Raw genomic sequence first — 6,678 nt, 5'->3', positions numbered from 1 at the left:
TATATATATGTATACTACCAGCAAACGCTACTAAAATTCGATGGATTAATTCCCATCAGTCAGGTAAACCGGTGACAACAGCCAGAATGTTGTCTCTGAGTTAACATAACTTGGCAGAAGAGTGTGCTCTCTCTTACACCTCGTGACTCCTAAGCCCTAATATCTTTGAACAGAATATATGATATTTATGACAATTACCTTAGACACAAATTCATCCAGTGAGCCACAATGTTGCATAAAATAAAGTGGCTTTTAAAGAGTAAAACATTTGACAGTTAATCATTGATTCTGAATATAAAGTAAGTGGCTTAGTTACTGACTCAAGCTGTATTATCCGTGTTAGTTTGCAGAGCGCCCCATTTGCTAATCAGCCGTTTTATCGACTACAGGTGGACAAAAACGAGGGCAATTACCAAGCCTTTGGCTTGTACTGTAACGTATACAGTGCGAAACTATGCAATTACTTTTTAGTTAATTCAACTGGATGTTCACCTTGGTGAGGGCCTTCTATCCATATGCGGCCGTACCTATTGTGCTTGTGTTGAACCTCTTAGATTAGTGCATTTAAAGCTATTGACAGAAACATTATCGAGAATCTGGAAGCCTTTTGAAGTACTGCAGTTCAAGTTCTGTTTGCCCTGCGTTAGCTAACGTAAACTTCAGGGTATATCGAAGGCTTTCAATACAAAACTACTCGTATTGTAACCAATTATTAGAAGTTGCTTATTGGTCTACTGCTTGATTGAATTTTCAACTTCATTTGTAGTAGGAACGTTATAAATGGTAGAACAAAGGACAGCCGTTTCTCTAAGCTAGAACGGTATTCAGTAGGGTCCAGAAGAGGCAACTGCACCACTGTAAAAAAACCTTCCCTTCAATTGAGAACTAAAGAAATTTTCTCAAAATAAGTGATATTTGATTATCTCAAACGTTTGATTCGAACGTGCGCGCCAAAAATGCTTAGGTAAAGGAAGTACCGAGGAAACTTCCGCTTGTTTATTTCGCAATATATAAAGCGTATATGTTAAAGCGAAGCAAACGTCTACAGATAAATTTCGCAGTAAATATGTTCATAACCATGCGTAGCTTTGGCAGGAAGATTGATCCGGAAAAGTTCCGCTGATACACCATGAATAATATTGTCTCTTGTCGTTACTTACGAAATATAGATCTTTAGTTATAGGAGGAAGAGCTCGATTTCTTGCGAAAAACAATGTAAATCACCCCCCATACCCACCATCATCGAGTTGTATCAACTGTCAGAAACTAGAGCGCTCAAATTAATCATGCTTGATCGCTGGCAAAAAATTCCGAGCTTCTCTTTTTTTTTCCGTAACAAAAGTATGTGCGAAACACCTTTGTTCTGGCTTTCCATCTCATTCAAACAGTTTTGCAGTGCGGAATCATATAAATCCACAGCTAACGGGTTGCCAGGACATCCCTTAGGCCCGTACTTGCACAGATCCAGAACATACGAAAATATAACTGGATTCTGTAGAAGAATACCCACCATATGACGGGACAAGCTGCCTATAGACACCACGAATAAAGCAATGTTCTGATATTATGTCAGTGAGGATTGCTACCTCACATGTTTTCAGACGTTGCGTTATAATCTGTCAAGTAGAAAAGACATTGGTCAATGGGTGCTATCTTGACGAATGTTAAAGGCTGCGAACTCAATATATCAAGAAAAAGGCGCCTGGGTGATCGCTAACTGAAATGTGCTAAAATAGTGGCTGAGTGACACTAGAAGCCACATGCATATTTGCCCGTGAGGTCTGTATGGCTTATTACTATTCCCACCACAAGAAAGAACCCTGCTGGAATCTATTCCTAATGCAAACAATATTACGATAAATTTAACCGCAGAATGCTCAAATGATCCAAAGTGTTTTTTTTTCTGCTCAGGGTAGTATGACCTTTATTTCTAAAACTCTACGAAAATGTGCCCTTTTTTTCCAACAAACAGACAATACGAAGCCATCGATATTTTTAGAATTTTCCAACTGTGTCCTAGAGATAACTAGATAAAAAAAAAAAATACAAAATTTCCATTATCTTCAAGTCCGTCACATGCCTGAATGTAATTCGCAGCATTACACACACAGAACTACATACCATACATATATAAATAAAATATGCTGTACGAATTGTCCTATAAATTAGAAGATTTTAGCTTTATTTAAATGTAGTTTAAGGTTAGCCTTAGACTCTGCTTTAAGTGTGTGGGGTATGCTTCAAAGCAACATGCCGTTATGGGCCTGTCAAGAGATCTCATTTCTCACATATCGCGTTTATTATGTAGAGCTTAATAGACTAAGCCACTTATGTATTTAGCTGTTTTATTAATTCTTCTTGAAGAACTATACATTTTTTTAAATGCGCGCGGGCTGGAGATTCAGTCCGACTCGCATCACTTAACCTCTTCTTTGACCAAATTTCAAGAAATGCCAGTAGAGTATTTCTCAAAGCTCGTCTACGAACGATAAGAAATTAAATAACCAACTTCTTTATTCAACCGAAGCCTATTCCAATTCGAAGATAAACTAACACCAAGTGACTTTTTTTTTGAAAATCAATTCATTTACTGATAGTTCATGGTCACCCCCGGGGCCTATATGGATCACGGTGAAATGGACTGGCATATTTCGATTACATATAAAACCAGATGCCGTTCATGTAAATTTAAAAAAAAAATCGAAGATATCAAGTCACCCCAGAATATAACTTAAGTTAGTAGAAAAGCGCATATGTGCACTACATGCCGCCGCCAAAAACAACTTTACGATTTTATAGGAATAACGTGTTTTTTGGCGCAACAATTTAGTCGGCATATTCCGAATCAGGATCAAAATCTATTACGTATAAATATTTACACCAGAATTATGCATAAACGCGACCGTTCTGAAGTGAAGTTGGTTTTAAGATTAGTGTTACAGCCTCTCTGCTGCTTTCTCGAATAAAATCCGACTTGGGTTAGCTAAAACCAAAATACAGAACTTTATGAAAATATATGGTAGACAAATTTTGAACAAATTTATTATAAGCACAGCCTTTTTTAGGATAAAGGAAATTTTTTTTCGCTTTGTTCCTTAACTGATTTTTCTCCCACATATCAACGAATTTATTCATTCTTTCTTGATAGAAGTTTTTGTTAAGGAATTCGTCCACTCATCTTCGACATTTACTTCATTGTCAAATGTACATTTGTCTGTGACCGCAAAAGATGCTATTAGACACTCGAGGTCTGCGACGGATTTTTACAGCATGCGATTTAACATTGTCGTGGAGAAGGATGGCTTTGTCTCGTCTACCGGCTTTTTCTTTTCAATAGCATCAATCAATCGGTGATGCCAGGCCATACATAGATTCTTGTAACGCGCAAATGATCGTCTTTCTGAAATGCAGATATGGCTTAACTCAGAGCTCATTTTCCGTGCTTTTCTCCACTTTATAGCGACATAAAGACATTATCTCTAGTCACTGATGATTATTCTCTATAGAAGCCTGTCATTGTGGCTAGGTCTTGGCCGGTGCAGGGCGCGATGTTGGGAAGCAATGAGAAGCTAAATCTGTGCTGCTCAGTTCACGGAACCCCATGATTCAGATTTTTTAGTAAATCAGAGATTGAAAATACCTGCCAGTGGTAATGCGACTGTGATTCTTCTTCTCGTCCAGTTCACGGGCTATTTATCGGTCATCTTTCTTCAAAAGACTTTCAAGTGGTCCTCACATGACTCAGATGGTGATGCACCGGAGCGGGGTGTATTCTCCAGCTGTAGGACACTATTTTAGAACCTCGCAAAATACGCGCAGGCAGCCCTTTCAGATATGAAATTCACACTGTATATGGGATAAATACCTCGGACGACCTCGACAACCGTGTAACCGCGACAAGAACTAAATGGAATAAAAGCCGGAAACATACTTTTCTTAAGGCTACAGAAAGCGCTTTCGATAGTGTAACAGTAGACGTATAGAAGTAAACAAGATTAAATAAGAACCGACGAGGAGTATTACAAGATTCATTGTTGAAATGAAATTGTGAACGTATCGGAGTAGTATCCATTCGGCGAGGCATGAGATGACAGATTATTCAAACAGAACGCAGCGCCTTAATGTTTTAAGTGTAGGGTACAGCTGCATAAATTCCGTAGTCAGCACTTTATTGCATCACCATTTTGTCCATTGTAGTTTTCGCAGGGATGATAAATAAACGGCACAATATAGCCTAACATTGCTAACAGAAAGGGGCAGTTAGGCCTGGCCCAAGGCACCGGGAACGTATTCAGGAGTAAATGGCGCTCAAAGATTGATTATCCAAAGGCAGAAACCGTAGATGTTGCTCGATAGCACTTCCTCAGAATGCACAATATAGGTGCTATGACGTAGGAGAATAAAAATTTCGCAAATGGGCGACAGAAATAATCGATCAAGCTGAGGTTATTGCGCGATACATCGTGCATACGACGTTGCTAGAAGGACAACCTACCCTCTGGATAAAAAGAGAGAATAGGTTCGAAACAACAAAAAGACGACCGTTTTCGTAGCTTTCAGCATCTAGACGTCAAACTGAACCGCGAATTTTTCATGAGTAGTCTTCAGTCATGTATAGAACAAATAAAAACCCAAAAAGACGGGCAGTGGTGAGACCACGATTACTCGAGTGCAACAGCAAACTATTAACATAGCGATGTGTTTCTACCATTATATAGTGCGCAGAAAGCTTGCTATATATGCGTCATGTAATAGGCTAAATGTGGGCATGAACAGCGGCGAAAAGGGCAGTACCTCTAGTAGACCCAGCATCAATCTTACTTACGGCTACGTAAAATGCAAAAATAGCACACAGCAGGCCTTGCGAGACTACACTAGCAACATAATGGTCGAATAAGACACTGTCACAGAGGATATATTGATGTAGGAACATGTCTGGTCAACAGAAATCAGCTGAAACCAAGTGTTATGGTGAAGGAAAGTCCGAGTAACAGACACGTCAAAGAAACATTCACGCTAGCTACTTGTCGGACGGCTCTGTTTAGTGCCTGTTCATGTACTAGAAAGATACCAGCCATATGCAACAAGTGCTTTTAACATTAATCCTAAAGGAAAAAGGGCGTGCTAATGGAATTAAAAGAAGCGTTTTCAAGCTCGCTTATAACCCGGCTGATCCCGTACTTTAAATGCGAAAAGATATTCCCAAAAGAGCCGCAGACATTTCATACTCAACGATGAGCCCCACCATGCACTATACTCCTAACTTATGTTAAAAAATAATTATTGTAGAAAGTTAATTTGCATATAAAGTCTTGGATGACTTTCGGGCCGTATTCGATTCAGGATAGCGTATACAAATACTAGAGATACTGTCGTACCACAGAGTATCGGCCTACGCATTCTGAAGACTAGCTTGCACCCTTACAGATACGAATGAGTTTACGTAAGCTCAGTTCGCAATACTGGTTGAGGATCTGCCAAGAAGAATAACAAATAAGCATAAATGAACGAAGGTTGTGGAACCCGCGTTTATCTTGAAGGTCAAATTGGAAATTAACGTATTGAGAACGGAGATCATCAGTTACGACAAAAAAAAATCCAGCCAGTACACTCGTACATGGTTTTATCGAACGAAGAAGCACTCGAGTAGGTAAAAAAAAATGACGTAACTGGGCATTATACTAATTCTGAACGTTAAGTCGCTTAGAACACTAGTATTGGCATCTTTAATTGAAGGCTCTCGCTGAAACTGCACTCCGTCTTTTTCAGACAAAGGTCGTACCCGCAGTCGCTTACGGAGCTGTGCGCGAAAAAAAGTTGTGGAACTTGATCCGTCCGTGTACCTATTAGCAAGTATACTACGCTTTGTCAAGAAACTCGGCTAATTACATTTACTGTTAAAAGAACAGTTGGCCTCCAGTTTATTGCAGATCACAAAAACAAAATGTCCACCCTTGGTCCTATATTTTATAATGTTATGGAAACGAAAGATCTAGCACAACATATATACGTATACGACTAATGAGCATTAGAACTATTACTGCAAGATGAACGGTTATCACAGTCCTAAAAATTACGACCTATTATGCCTCCAATATAATGCCGAGAACCATACTGCTACAAAATTTCTGACAAGACAAACCGCATCGGTCCTACTAGGAGATAATAAACAATTCTATTGCAATTGTACAACATCACAGATGCACGTGTTTATTTGTATGTATTTGTATAATATTAGATGGCTCTGCGCAATCTTTGATGGATTGCTGTTATGATTAGGATTAACCCATACTGGGAGCACTTCTCGGGATCAAGCGGACAGTGCGTAAAGGTTTTCCATTTACATAGTCTATAATTCAAAATCGATAAATTTGTTCAAGCTATTATTAAAAATCGATCGTGTTTGCACAGTTTTTTAAATAAATAATCATAACGAAATCGAAAAGTTTCCATTGAATCAATCCCAGGTTTGATCCCGGGCTCAATTCCATTGATTTTAGCTATATTTTGGGTTATGTCCCTCATAACAAACTTCGTACCTTTCCATTCACCTCTGAAAGTAACGCAGAAGATGTTAAAACTAATCGAGTATCTGTAATATACGTAGGTTGAATAATGTGAACCTGGATAGGCTATTCTCTCTACTGTCAATCGCTTAGGCTGGGTCGACCCGGATTG

At 38.9% G+C, this 6,678-nt stretch overlaps 1 long non-coding RNA gene across 1 annotated transcript in view; it reads left to right on the top strand.

Moving 5' to 3' along the window:
• LOC147755184 (uncharacterized) overlaps window positions 1–6,197 on the top strand; it is a 28,625-nt gene extending 22,428 nt beyond the window's left edge. Inside the window, exon 2 of the long non-coding RNA XR_015328575.1 lies at window positions 5,770–6,197. This is a non-coding gene — a long non-coding RNA (uncharacterized LOC147755184). The remainder of the gene's footprint in view (window positions 1–5,769) is intronic.
• Window positions 6,198–6,678: the final 481 nt, after the last annotated feature.

Source organism: Varroa destructor, unplaced genomic scaffold, assembly GCF_002443255.2.
Source record: "Varroa destructor unplaced genomic scaffold, Vdes_3.0 BEIS01000005.1, whole genome shotgun sequence".
Taxonomy (NCBI): domain Eukaryota; kingdom Metazoa; phylum Arthropoda; class Arachnida; order Mesostigmata; family Varroidae; genus Varroa; species Varroa destructor.
Note: the sequence above shows the minus strand (reverse complement) of the source record. Positions and strands in the feature narration are given on the sequence as shown.